Source organism: Octodon degus, unplaced genomic scaffold (genome assembly GCF_000260255.1).
Source record: "Octodon degus isolate 3935 unplaced genomic scaffold, OctDeg1.0 scaffold00139, whole genome shotgun sequence".
NCBI classification, from domain to species: domain Eukaryota; kingdom Metazoa; phylum Chordata; class Mammalia; order Rodentia; family Octodontidae; genus Octodon; species Octodon degus.
In genome coordinates this window covers 3214132-3229154 of record NW_004524715.1, presented here as the reverse complement: position 1 = coordinate 3229154, position 15023 = coordinate 3214132, and the positions used below count along the sequence as shown (strand labels likewise).

Below are 15023 nucleotides of genomic sequence, written 5' to 3'. Positions count from 1 at the left end.
GGGGACCTGCTGGACTGCAGCCGCCGGCGCCTGGCGCGCCTTCCCGAGCCGCTGCCTTCCTGGGTCGCTCGGCTGTAAGTGTTGCGGGTCGCGCGGCCAGACTCGGGCGAGCGGGAGCGGGCGAGGGCCGGTGGCTCGGGGTGGGCGAGCCGCGTCTTCCCAGGCAGCGCTCCCGGCCCAGGCTTCGGGCGGCGCTCCGTGGGGGCGGAAGGGCTGGGCGGGCTCCGCTTCCCGGGGCTGGCTGCGCAGGTGGGCGCCTGGCGCCTATCCGGGCGCAGATGGACGAGCGGGGGACACGGGCAGCGGCGGGGTGCGCGCTGCTTCTAGGCCAGGCAGGAGGGATGGCAACCTGCGGGCGACCAGAGTTGGTCGTTTTCCTTCTGAGTTTTAAGTGGGACGGTGGCTGCACGTTAGTTTCAAACTAGATCGGACCCCCTTTCCCGGCCCCAGCCTGTAGGTGCACGCGCGCCTTTGGTTTGGGGAGTCCAACACGCAGTTCTGTGCGCGCAAGGACAGACACTTTGGTTGCCCTTCCCCCGTGCTTAATTTCACATTAGTAGACTCTGACTCTCCCTGCGGCCCACACTGGAACGCGTGGTAGTAAGAGTAAGAAGTTAGGTGGTACTGATCGACAGATACGGAAAAGAACGAACTAGAGTTTTCAGAAGCAGGGGGAAGGTTCCTGTAGCTTCTCAGCACGCCCAGACAGCTCGGGGGAGCGCCCAGCCTTGTTACGCAAGTTCTTGGATTTGAACTGTGAAATCTGAAAAGCCCAAATCACTGGCAACTGTGGTGGGGAAGGAAAAGGAAGAAAATATAATTTAGATGGAGATGTTGGTCCTTTTCAATTGCCAACTCTCATTTTTAGTCTCCCAGCTTCTAGTTTCATTGAGGTTGTAGGAGCATTGTAAAACAACACTTTCTTAAAATTGTATTTTCTTTAAACCAGTGTAGGCCTGTTTAAAAGAAACGACTCTGGAGTTCATACTTAGTCTCAGATCTGGGCCTAGTCGAATGGCAGGAGCAAGTCTCAGTTCCTAAACAACGGTAGTAGTCAATCCAAATGTAATAATTGTGGGTCAAGGGTTGGTCTAGTACCTTGATAAGTTGTTTTTCAATGATTGTGCTATTACAAATGTTTGTATTTATGAATTGTGGAATTACTGACCATCAAATAGCATGCTCTTTGTGTTTTTAATAAACTGTAATTTAATAAAGTAGGATTCAAGGGTATTGGCTGGATACTTAATATCTTATTATGGGACGTCTTGCTTAGTTTTTATTACAAGTGCAGGAGATAAGGGCTTTAACCTAAAGCAGGAAGACTTTCAATTAGTTGTGGCTAATTCCGTTCAATTGGCTCTTGTGGGGGGTCAGGGTGTTGCATTCATGGGACTTGAATGGCTCTATTGAGAACATATGGAACCGAACATGTGAATGAGTGCAGATAAACACCTCTGAGTAATAGAGGCACGAAGAAGAAAGTGAAGACAGTACTTCCTGGAGTGCTGCAGTGTGTTTAGAAACACTTAGATTATGCGCTGAGTCTAACTTTGTTCAGTAGTTTCTCTGTGCCAAGTAGCCTCCTGGCTCATGCCAGTGTACATTTTGTGCGGGGTGAATTTTAGATGTCTTTATAGAAATAACTGTTGCTGCCCTTGATTGGAAGTTGAGTTGAACCAAAGGAGTTTGATACCTATTTAAACACTGTCTTAAAAGTAGCTGACCCAATTAGGATTTTGTTTTGCAGATAATTTGGTGGCACACTAAAAACAAATTACAGTTTATTTGGTTAGCACAGTCTTTAATTACATTTCCGCCAGCAGTAAATTGTCTCAATACAGGTCCACATTCCTTAAATGTATGTGAAAATAAGTTCCACTTGTATAAATAAGCACCCAGCCGGTTGTCGGAAGCCCTGCTGTGACCACTCATTGAGCAGCTCTGTCATTCTTGTACTTCTGTGACTTCTGACCGTCTTTGTAGGTGTCCCCAAGCCATGTGGTCGAAGTTCCTTTTAGTAAATGTTTCTTTTGTCTGTTCTTAAAGCCCTAGAGAGATCTCTCCTCCACTTTGGAGAGAAAGAACAAATCGTTATTTTGTGTGTTGGAATAGGTGTCAGAGACTGTGGGCTGTTACTTAAATTTTACCTAATTGGACAGGCTCTTAGGTAGGCAATTGCAAAACTCAGGAACTAAGTAGCAAAATCCATATTGTTCTTTCCCTTTTATTCCATCCTTTAAATACTAAAAGTTCATCTTTGAACTAGTTTGTGAGAGTACTCTGTAGAATAAGTAAAACGTTTCTTTTGTTTCATTTGTTCGATTTGCAAGTTAAAAATATAAAACTATGTGTATGTATATTTCCCCACTTTATTCAATTAGACTTTATTGCCCACGGATCCCCATAAGTAAAAAGTTGAATAGTTTGAGGGTACAAAATAATAGTACTGTACTCTGTATTTGAAAAAGTTAACCTCTAATACTTTAATGAAAGTGGCTGTAAAAACTGTACCTATTTGGAGACTGGCCTAGAGTTTGTGATTACAGAGTTTGGAACCTAAAGAGGGTGCTTGTTAGAATGTTATTTAGCCAGACCAGGGAAAGGTGGTTCAGGTGCCAAAGAGAGCTTCAATTATTATTAAATTCTCACTAGACTTTCAGAACTGTTTATCTTATCAGATAGAAATGTTTGAATTCTCAACGGAGCTCAGGTGAAGCCTGGAAGGTGGTTTCTGCTGGTGTGACTTTTGTAGCGTTGGCTTGTTATAAATCTTCTGGTCTGTACTGGAGTTGGGGGTGGGGTAAAGGTAATAGTCCTTATGGTTTTCACAGCTGTTTTTCTATATTTTCCAGACTACAACTTGAACATAGCTGGCTGATTTATGAGTCACTCTGGATCAGTGTCTTAAAACAGCTACAGCCTGGCTTTTTGTTTTTCAGCTTGCCAGATTTCTGCTGAATTAGCAGCTCTGCAGGCCCCAGTGGGATTGATTAAGAAGCTGTGCTGTATTTGCATTTTAAAATTTGACTTGGAAGTCAGATTTCCAAAGGCTGAGAGGAAGAAAATAATAGCTGGAACCACATGTTGTAAATTTATTATTCATAAAGAAAGACTTCTCGCTACAGTTTGATTTTTCAAGGATTTTAGGTAGCTATGTACCTTATAAATAGTTAACACCTCCCCATCCCATCCCCCTTCCCATTTGTTAGTCTCACTACAGCAATTTTTTAGAAATGTGTTCTGGGGAGGATGTTCATTAGTAAGAATCCGTAAATGAAAAATCTGCCTTCCTTACTGACTGTTTCATGTTCTGGCTCTAAGAGAACATCAGCATCGTATAACTTGAGTCTCTTTAGTGGTTTAACCATAAAAACAATATAAGGAAGATTTAGGAAAATATGACATCCTTTAACAGGAAAGTAATCATTTCTGAAATGTAAACTATATTAAATCTAAATTTAGGTACATTAAAAGTTTCATGGCTTTAAGTATTTAGCAGTAAAAGTCACTTAAGGGTTGATTCTTTTCCTTCTCCCATATATATTGTGGTTTTAATAGCACACAAAACTCAGGAATGGAAGTGTGTTGCAATCACTGAAATATTTAAGGTTGCCAGTTCCTGCTTCTGGATCTGGAATGAGTGGTCTGCAGCGTGTGTACCTGTCTCTGAAAGCAGTTTCTCATTTTAAGGGTCTTTTCTTGGGGGAACTCTCATCCCCTTAGTGGCAGAGAGTGAAACACTCCATCTCATTTCACATGCTGTTGCCCTGTGAAATAATCCTTACCATGAAATGGAGATGGCCGGTTTAGTCTAGTTTTTTTTTCTTCTTCTTTTTTTTTTAACTAAAAGGCAAATCACTGCATTCAACTTAAATGTCACATTGGTTCCTCCTGCTTTGCTTTTAAAACTTGAAACCCTGGAGGAGAGGGGTTGCAGGTTCAATGTTCCTGAATTAAGTGGGTCCAAGTGAGGCCGCAGACTCAGGCCACCTCCCAGGTGAAGAATTCTTTTCTTGGTTGTTTTTTAAACCATGTGGGAAATCCGTGACCGTCTGGAGTGCTAAGAGCACACAGGTTTTGTCTGAGTCCTAACGTGAGTTGCTGGGCTCACGGTTTCCTTGATGAACTCCAGATGGACTTCACCGGGGCTGTGAGGGAAAGTGTCTGGCTCCAGCCAGCGGAGCGAGCATGCACAGCAGTGGTTGTAATTGCAGGATTTTTATAGTTTAAAGTCTGTGCCAGATTTTTTTTTTTTTTTCATGTTATAACTCTACCAGAACAAATCTACTCATGTCTGTTGCTGTCTGGTAGGTCTTTAGGCAAACATATTTTGAATAAAACCTTTGCAGTTTTTTTTTTAAGGGTAAAATGGAGAAATTCAGGTTTACTCTCAAAACAAAAACTGGGCAAGACTAAAAGAACTCTGATTTGTAATTGTTAACTAGGCACTAAGTAACACTGTGCTTCTCTGGACCTGTTTTCTCTCCATTTTTATTTTGTGAGCATATACTCATGCGTGTAACACAGTTCCTGCTCTTCAGCTTCACACCAAAAACTGAAACTTTAGTTAAACACTGAAAGAACTCAGTTGATGTTCGCTTACCTCTTTCGATGGAGGGTATCAAGCCACCCTGGTTATTAGTCTGGGTCCCAGTCGCTGCTTAGCCACTTCATTTTCATCACCCCATTTTTGGAGCAGTAGAATCAAGGACATTAAAACATCTAAGGAATATAATCAAGCCTGTCTTCCAGATTTTGTTTCCTATTGTCAAGTTTGATGCTGACTTGACTTTCGAGCTTCCTGTATGTACAAAAACAAGTTTGTTATCTTTAGGCATATCGCTACCTGTGGAAATCTAGGTAGACCAAGTTATTTAATTGCTAAGTTAGACTGAGCCTTTAAGGTAGAAAGAAGTCCGTTTACTTTATTGACTAAAAACTGTTAGATGATGGAGATAAATTGCATGTTAAATTAGCATCTACTGAGGTTTGGGGAATTCAAGAAAGAGGACTCAGGTAGTTTTGAATAGACTTACACGAATGTGTGAACATGCGCACACGCACACGTACACACACACACACTTGCGCACACACACAGTCATGATACTGTAAATTTGTGCCCCACCCCAGAAAACTAATATGTATGCAAAGCAATTTCTATTTTTCTTTGACTGTAGAAAGGCCATTGATGTTTAATTTTGTGACAATAAAAACCTTTCTGTTCAAGGCTCTCCTTTCAGCAACCTGCCTAATTAGCTATTTTTTGTAAGCTATGATGTCATCGTATCAGGTTGGAAGTAGGGAGATGGGGGGGGGCAAAGCAAAACTACCAGTTCACAAAAGATCTGTTCACTGTGCGCCAAAAAACAGCTCTTAAAATGTTTGTGGGCTTAGTGTTTGAATCTGCCAGCCTCTTAAACTAATTTTGTCCTCAGAGTTTGTATTTTTGAGTTTGACATTTTCGTTTCCATCTAGTTTGTAGACAAAATGGACCAATTATTTCTCTGGTTGTCACTAGTGTTAATAGATATTTCATAAGCTCAGTCTGTCTTGCATTTCATTAAGCAGCACCAGTATTTTTAGAAACTGCTTATAATTTTGTTTTTGCTTTCTTATAGGGACCTGAGTCACAACCAATTATCTTTCATCAAGGCAAGTTCTGTGAGCCAACTTCAACGTCTTAGAGAAGTGTGAGTCCTGATTACTTTCTACTAGAAACTTGCATGAAATCTATTCCCTCTCTTCCTCTTTCACTTTCACTCTATGACTATCTGGATGACACTAAATTATTCAAAATTTGTAATGTGGAAGTGATTTTTACTTTCACTTTTTTGGGGGTGGAGCTGTCTTGATTGTAAAGTTTTCACCTATTTGAAGTATAAGTCACCTAATTAGCACCCCCCTTTTCTTGTCACTTGTAGGAAACTAAACAACAATGAATTGGAAACCATTCCGAATCTTGGCCCAGTCTCAGTGAATATTACGCTTCTATCCTTGTAAGTGAATATTAGCAGAATTTCATATCTGTGTTGGCAGGGAACCTATAGACAGCATAAAAAACTCTGCAAACACTTTGAATACTTCCTTCAAGGTATAACAAAAAAAGGTTCTTTAAATTGGTTAAATTGTTTTCTAGCCTATACTGTTCCTCCTAAATTTCAAATATCCTTCAACATGTAACATGTTTTACACTTGGCTCCATTGTTTAACTGGTCTCCAAGATTCAAGGAAGCAACTTTTACCCTCGGAGATGTACATTTGTTCATATATGACTTGGACTTTGGTTCTGCTTTTGCTCAGTGGTTGGTTTGGTACCTATGGATTATATGTTACATAGATTTTAGAGAACCATGTTCAGAGTTGTTTTGTGTGAGAATAACTGAGTTGATAACAAACCACTGAGGTGTCCTTGCAAGTTTGATGTCTATAGCAGAAATTAGGGTTTCAGAATCTCTACTTAACACATCAGCTTATGCAATTAAAATAAAGTATGTGATTGAAGTCAGAAATATCATTGCATGTGTTTTGTAAATATAGATTTTCAAATACAATTAAAATTATATGACTTCTGTATTGTAGAGGAAAGATAACACATGTATATTCATGTTTAAAGATAGATTTTGGAAGAATTTTGATTTAATGGCATTTAAAGGCAGTATGTAGAATGTTCCTGGTTAAACGTTTAATGTTAAGTAATTTAATGACTTAATATTAAATTCATTAAAAAGTATTTAAATCACGGAAGCTAAAAACAACCCTTTTAAACAACTTAAGAAGAAAGCATTATTGTTAGTTGCTCCTCCTAAAAGTGTTGGAAGGGTTGAAATTATGTAGTAAATTTCAAGAACACTGTTCAGTTAATTAAAGTGATCACTATCCAATTGCTTACATCTGGTGATTTATAGAGGTTTGTTTTTACTGAGGGCCCAGGTCAGCCAAGTCACCATGCAGCCGCTGTGTCTGCTTTCTTCTGTATCAATAAGAGCTAAGTGACATTTGATACAGATGTGGTTTCTCGAAAGATCAGAAACAGAAAGGAATGAAAGAAAAGGCACTGGTATGTGACAAATAAACACGAAATTAAAAAAAAAATATTTTTATGCTAGAACTAATACCCATTTTCTTTCTCTTTTACAATGGCTTAAAGTATTGGAGTCTAAATGGAATTCTGGCCTTGGTATCGCGCAACGTCTGTAGCTGTTCTTGTTGACCACCAAGAGGGTGCTCTTAAAATCCCGCTTTGCCCTCCTGGCTTTGCCCTGTGTTTTGGCAAATTCTGTCAGCATGCTCAGGAGCACCTTGAGGGTCATTGGCACCCTGGATGGCTGGTGGGCTGTGGTGGCATTTTGTAACCTGGGCAGGGCGAGGAGGGCATTGCAGGCTAAATGAAGCACTTTGGCATCACTTAGGGTGGAAGTGTAAGAATTTGTGTGGAAATTAGAAAATTATTGCGGAAGTAAATAACAGTGATTGTACTCTTTAGAGCTATACCTTGTAAACAGAAAGCTAGAGTGACTCTGAAAAGGGACAAACCTTTAAACTTTGGACCCTTCTTCATATTGCTTTTGTGTGTGGTTTGCTTTAGTGAGTGCTGTGTCAGGCCAGCCTTACTGATCTCATGGTTTTCGCCCTTAATCTTCTGTAGTACATTGGAGCAGTGATTGCTTTGTTCTTCTCATAGAACAACTGACACGATTAGTGCCTGCCCACATTACATAGACTCTGTAGAGAGTAAGTCATATATATGATGGACCCCTGCATGCCACATGGAAATGAAAAAGTGTTTTCTTACCTATGAACTATCTTGAAAAATTGTATCTTTTGATGGTTTCTTCTACAAGTGTTTGGTTTTCTCTTGAAGGCTTCTTTGGATCCTCCACTACACAAGCAGTGTTTCTAAAGCATGTAAGTTTGTGTGCTATGTACAGTGGTACATTCTCTTTTATATGGACAACAATTAGAGCTAAGTATCAGTACTTAAATATACACATTTCTAAAATTTCAGAAGAAAATCTGTTAAATCACATACATTAGTCAGGGTTTTATTAGGGGAACAGATAGAACACAGGGTGTATAACTGCAGCAGAAATTACAAGATTGGCTTATTAAAGTTGGCCACAGTGTTGAATGAGGAGGTCTTCAGAGAGTGTAACATGGCTCAGATTAGAAACTCTACAGTGCCACAACTCAATGTCATATTTAGTTCTTAGAGCTATTTTACTTCTGTGTTATCTAGATTATGAATGTTAAAGAAAAGGAAAATGTAATCGGAGCGTTAGGCATAAGATTTCATATCTAGACTTTGTTCCGTTGTCATTCTTTGCCAGAGGAGGCCTCCCAGCTAGAGAGGCTGGCTACAGAAGAGACCATAGGGAAGGCTCTCCTCTTCTAGTTGTAGGAGCCAGGAGCTAATGTTTTGTCTAATGCACCCTTGTTCAGAGATGAATTTAGTTAGAGACTAGTTCTAATAAACTTAGGGAAGCTTGATGAAATACCAGGGATCCATAAGGCTAGGTGGGTACTCAGGAGCACCCTCATTAACCTTTTAAGAGACCTTTTAGAATGTAAAAGGTCTAATCAGAACTCCTTACCTTTAGGGTGGCACTGGTTCTGAAAGCACCCGCAATCTTAGGGGGAAAGCATGGTTTGTTGTGTGAAAGTCCTTTTCACACAATTTCATAGCTGTAACAGGATGGCTATTTTTTTAGGAAAAGAGGAGAAATAATTTTTGAAATCAGCATATCTCTAAGCAAAAGTGTTGACCTAAGCAAGGCGTGGTGATACCTGCCTGTAATCGCAGCACTCTGGGAGGCTCAGGCAAGAGAATTGCTAAATTCGAGCCTAGTCTAGGCAACTGAGTGACTTCATAAGATCTTATCTCAAAATCAAAATTTTAGAATGTTGGAGATAGAGCTCAGTTCAAAGGTTCTGAGTTCAGTCCCCAGTACTACAAAATAAAAATTGTTATTTCTGATCTGCTACTTTTAGTTCTGTGTGATGTGGCATGACCCTGCTCAGATAATCTGCATTTTTTAAACTCTTGACCCAGGTTAGGGAAGTTTAAAGTAAAATGTTATTAATGGACAGAAAGGGTATTGTTGGCTGTTAAAGAGAACTAGTTTGGTCTTCGTCTTGGTGCTGATGGTGTATTTAGTATTGCCCAATTTATACCTACTTGTCTGGTGTCCTGGAATTAAAAAGTATTAGACGGTGGCTGTCAAAGGAGCATTGCAGTTCTTGTTTAAGATGTAGATTCTGTGACCTCACTTTTAGATATTCTAAATAACTAAGTTTGATGAGGCTGAGCAGTATCCTTTTTAATATAGCTGCCCCTGCTTGTTCTGATCAGAGTAGTCATGTTAGACAGAACATTAGCTCCTGGCTCCTACAGCTAGAAGCTATGGTCTCTTCTGCAGCCAGTCTTTCTAGCTGGGAGGGCTCCTCTGGCAAAGAATGACAACGGAACAAAGCCTAGATATGAAATCTTATACATAAGACTCCAATTACATTTTCCTTTTCTTTAACATTCACAAACTTGATAACATAGAGGTCAAATAGCTGTAAGAACTAAAATATGACATTTAATTGTGATACTGCAGTTTCTAATCTGAGCTATGTCACACCCTCTGTAGTAAATATTTACTACATAAATATTTCTGAAGTTCTGATAGGGTTATTTTCATAATCAAATAAACATTTTTTCTTTATTTTTTACTTATTTTAAAGGAAGCGCATATCTACAAATCCATCATTTTTCTTTATAACCTTTTACTTTTCCAGAGATGACATTGTATGGTTCTGGAGAGGTTGTTACAAGTACCATTTACCTTTGCTGATAGCACTCCAAAACATGCTCTGCCAGTTGAGAGCTATCAAAATGATTTCAAATCATATTAGACAATTACAAGTATATTTGAAAAGGTCACTGTCTCCATAGTGTGGAGAGTGACCTAGAGGTGGCAAGAGGGCAGTTGGAGGGGCAAGTAATTACAGCCCCCAGGCAGCCCAGGGGCAACTGTGGTTACACTATTGTACAGTTTCTGTTTCAGCAGAGTGTAGTCATTAAAAACTGTGCTTGACATCAAGGGAAGAAATGGAAGAAAATATTCTGAAGATGGAAAAACCTCTCTGTTCATGGATGAGCAGAACTAATACAGTATTGTTAAATTGGCCGCACCACAGAAAACATTCCACAAATTCAGTGCAATCCCCATCAAAATACCTACAACTTTATAGATCTAAAAATACCCCCTAAAATTCATACGGAAGCACAAAAGACATGAATAACCAAAGCAATCCTAACTAAAAATGAATAAATAAGGCTAGATACCCCATGATACCTGGTTTCAAAATGTACCATAGAGCCATTATAACAGAGCAGTACAGTGTTGGTCTGAAAATAGACCAAGTAGTACAGAATGGAGGAGCCACAAATAGACTTACACAGCTGTATTTATCTGATTCTTGAGAAAGATATCAAAAACATGTTGAAGAGAAGACACTTTCTTTAACAAATGGTGCTAGGAATATTGAAATCCACCTGGAGAAGACCGATAGATTGTCATTTCTCAACCTTTATAAAAATCAACTTAAATGGATCAAAGAAGTTAATGTAAGACCTGCAACTTTGAGATAACTACAGAAAATGACAGGGGAAACATTTCAAGATGCAGCCATAGGCAATTACTTCCTGAGTAGGACTCGAACGGCTCAAGAGACAAGAGAATTGATAAATGAGATTGCATCAAACGGAAGAGCTTCTGTGAGAGTGAAGAGACATCCTGCGAGCTGGGAGTTCTTTGCATGCTATTTTTCTGACAAAGGACTAATATCCACAATGTATAAAGAACACAAAATATTTCACAGCAAAAGAACAAAGTAATCAAATGAAATGGACAAATGAACAGGCACTTCTCGAAAGAGTATCAGTAGTCAATGATTATATGAAAAAGTGTCCATCTTCTTTAACATCAGGGACATGCAAATCAAAATTATATTGAAAAACTTAAGGCACAGTCTGTAGTAGTGTACTTAGCATGTATAAAGCCCTGATTTTAATCAGCCTCCAGCACCCAAAACCAAAACCAAACTGCTTGAGATTCCACCTTAACACAGTCAGAAAGGCAACCATTTGAACTTAGTATCCTATTAATACTAAGTTCTGGCAAGAATTCAAGGAAAAGAAAAAAAAAAAAAAACCACTTACATTGCTAGTGGAATTGTAAGGTATTTACAGAGACTGTGGAAGTCAGTAAGTTCCTCAAAAAACCTAAAAGTGGAACTACCATGTAACTTATCACACTATTCTTCGTTTCTTAGAATAAACCCAAAGCAGTCAAAGTGCTTGTGTACTGGAGATACCCAAGTTTATGACAGCCTCACTCACAAAAGACATGCTGTGGAAACAGAGTCGGTGCTTGTCGGCATGACTAGATGAATGTAGTGTATAGCTACAGCGGAGTATTGTTCAGCCATGGAGGATAGTGAAATCATGTCATTGAAGAAAAATGGAGAAACTGAAGAATATCAGGTTAAATGAGATAAACTAGACTTAAAAGGTCACAAATCACATGTTTCCTTTCACATAGAATCTAGAAAAACTATGAAATGAAAGTAGGAGGGCTCCTATTAGAGAAGAGCAAAGGGATCAGGAGAGTAGAAAGAGGGTAATGTGAGGACGTACATGATCAGAACATGTTATGTACATGTTCAAAATGTCAGTGAAATCCATTTTTCTGGAACATCAATACAGATTGATAAAATAGTGTAATTAACTACAGAGAAAATTTTTAATCCAGCAGAGCTGAAATCAGGTGGCCTGGGATTTAATTTCAGTCTCTACCCTTTGCTAGGTTTATGGTCATGGGTGTATTACTGTGTTTCTGTCCATGTTTCTTCAGTTATAAAGGAGAACAATAATAGCGCCCATCTCCCAGCGTTATTGAGAGGATCTGGAGAGAGGGCGTGCAGACAGGCGTCGGGCACACCCTGGGTGCTCGGTCAGTGTGAGCTGTGATGACAGCAGTTGTGGTGAGCCTGGTGACTCATTCACCTGCAATTTGTCGAACACCTGTTATGTGCCACTGTGCTTCGATTGCAAAACACTAATGAAAAAGCGAACAGCTTTCCTCTGATACAAAATTTGCACTTCTAGGGAAGAAAAAAACAGCTAAGTAAACAGACTTTAAAAGAAAAAGACATGGACTCAAGTCCATGATCAGATCTGTGAAGAAACAGAGAGGAGGATGAAGGGACTAGAGAGCTCTGGCCACTGTCCTTTATGATGGTCAGTGCAGGTGAATGTGTATCCACCAAGTCCTACTGTGCACTGGGCATACTTCTGGATCAGCGATCTCCACCCCTGTAGAGCTTACATTTTCATGAAAGGAGAAAGACAAAAAAAAAAAAAAAAAAAAAAAAAAAAACCCAAAAAGCAAACCAAAGAGATGTCAGAAGAGGTAAGTAACAAGGAGGCAGCTAAAGCAGGAAAGGAAGTATGAGGAGTGTGTGGGTGGAAGTGGGTCTTGATAGTTGAAAGGGATGCAGGGAGGGGCTTATGGGAAGGTGGTCAGAGCCTGACTCTGGGTCACGCCACGCGGGTCATCTCCATGGAGCCTGCTTTGCCCTTTGCAGGTTTCCCTTGCCTTGTGTGTCCAGTAGTTACCCAGTCAGAAAATGATTCCATTTGTACTTTTTTGTATTTTGAAGCTTCTGTGGCTGACTTTCCTCCAGTACTTAATGCAGGTATTGGTTATATAGTTAATGCTCAATTAATGTATGAATGAAGGAGTTTTTATGGAACAGTTGCTTGCACTTAGCATAATTCAGGTAGATCTCCTGTATACTCCGACTCAACCTCCAGCTACAGTTACAGTGGAAACGCTGTTCACCTCTGCATACTTGCTGAAATAATAAAAATAAATTATAGAAACAGCAATAATACTAATTAGAAGAAAAAAGAGAAGTATTTTAAGTAGGTCAAGGATGCAGCTCTGAACTGTAGCCAGAGAGAGCCTGCCATGGAGTATATGGCCTGAGAGACATCAAAGCCACCTTTCTCATTCGCCTTTGTAAGTTTGAAGGTCTCGACTCATCAAGGCTGAATTCAATACTCAGAAATACAGATTTCTCGCAGCTCTTGCACCTTTCACATTGGTGAACTCCTTTACCAGGCCTTGAACTAAAAATTGTAATGCAAACCAAAGTGTCAGAACACATTTACCTCTCTACAAAGTTAATCTGTCTCCATCCTGAAGGAAAGAGCCAAGTTACACTCATGGGTTGAGGGAGAACAGCTGCAGAAAGCCCTTGACTGTGCTGAAAGAGCTGCTTAGGTGTATGATAGTAGAGGCTGTGCTGGCTGCTGCTCATGGAACTGAACAGGCATGAGACTGGGTCCAAGGCGTCATGTGTTCTCATGCTGCCCATGCTTTGGGTCTGCAGGACCCACACGCTGGGCTCTTACGCCACTTGTACAATACACAGAACAGAATGCATGGTAGGAACTGTTGGCAGGTATGTGGCATGAACCGTGGTTACCATAGAATTCCTGGAATGATGGCGATTTCTTTTTCTTCTATGAGTGCAGCCTCTGTCCTCTCTAGTGACATTTGTCACACCTCGTCCCACGGTATGAGCTGTCATAAGACATGGGTGGCTCTTAGTAAGAAGGTTAAGGATCTGAGTGAGTAGACGAGAGCCATAGTGGGCCTGGATGCTGTAGGAACGATCTGAGCTGAGAATCGGGCCCACAGGCTTTCGTCTCGTCTCGCACTCCTGACCTGTCTGACCCTTGGCAGACTTAATTAACTCTTCTTTGTTTATCTGTACCAACAGTCTGGGAGTCTGCCCACCTATCTCCTCTGGTTCCGGCAGAGGATCAAATGGCATCCCGAACATGAAAGCGTTCTGGGGAACGTGAACAACCACAGCTGCTCGCAGTTGCAGCATGGTGGGCTGGCACTGAGCAAAAATCCCTGGGCAGTGGGCCAGCGTGGATTCTTGAGCAGGAGAGTCTCAGGATGAAGGCAGCACTCAGAAAGCATCCCAGCAGCAACACATGAGAGAGGGAGAAAGCACTCTGCATTTAGAGTGAATGGATTAACAAGAAAATACTCATTTTTTTTCATATGGTTAAAAAGAAAGATGAGCACACGTTTATGATATAATAGTAACTGAGTAACATATGTAGCCTGGAGGCCTGTGTATCTTTTCTGTAAGGTGAATTCTGAGCTGCCCAAGTGCCCATCAGCAGCACCTACTATGTGCTGAGTATCAGAGAACAATGAAAATAGCATGTGGCCTGTGCTTTCTTGCTAAGAACTCTGAATAGCAGAGCAGACAGGTACTAGGACTTGGTAGGGTGTCCTGGTGTGCAGTTTTTGCATTGTCCAAAGGGTAGGCATGGGACTGGTGAGGAGAAGAGGGAGGAGAATGGGAAAGTTTGTAGGATCAGCTTAGGAGACTTCTGCTGTATAGAGTGGTTTTCAGTTTTGAGGGAGTTGTTAAAGATTGTTTTTTTGTACTTTTAGGAGACATGAAATGACATAGTTTAGCATCTTTCAGTGTACAGTTTAAAAATCGAATGCCATGGTGTGGCTTTGAAAATTAGTAATTATGACTTACCAAACACTGCTCTGCAGATGGCTGTTATTTTTCTGCTCTCTGAGCCCTGTGGTGTATTAGGGCCACATGTCTTTTGTTCCGTGAAAGGGAATTGGCCATACGGTGAAAGTCCCATAAGCACTGACTTCTAGATCATGACTAAGGACGAGCTGAACAAGGAATCAAAACCCAGTTTGTTCTCAGACCATGTGGCACTTCAGGTGTCTTGATTTAGGATTTTCAGTGCTTTGACTTTACATTAAACATACCCGCACAGTTTCGCTTTCCACTTCCAGTACAGTAGAGTAAAAGCTACGTGAGATGCATAGGACATTATTATAAAATAGGCTTTGTGTTGGATGGTTTTGCCCATCCAATGTAAGTGTTCTGGGTACATGGAACTTCGTTTTCCGTGT

The 15023-nt window shown here is 40.5% G+C and overlaps 1 protein-coding gene across 2 annotated transcripts in view; it reads left to right on the top strand.

The window, feature by feature from the left end:
• Nucleotides 1-6: 6 nt before the first annotated feature.
• The window catches only part of Lrig3 (leucine rich repeats and immunoglobulin like domains 3), a 44116-nt gene continuing 29099 nt past the window's right edge, over nucleotides 7-15023 (top strand). The window contains exons 1-3 of one of the 2 annotated variants that reach the window (XM_004641647.2): nucleotides 7-74; nucleotides 5622-5693; nucleotides 5925-5999. The gene's annotated coding sequence lies outside the window, so the exon portion shown is untranslated. Of the gene's footprint in view, nucleotides 75-5621; nucleotides 5694-5924; nucleotides 6000-11832; nucleotides 11838-15023 lie in introns of those variants that run through there. The other variant, XM_023701713.1, reaches the window with a different exon arrangement.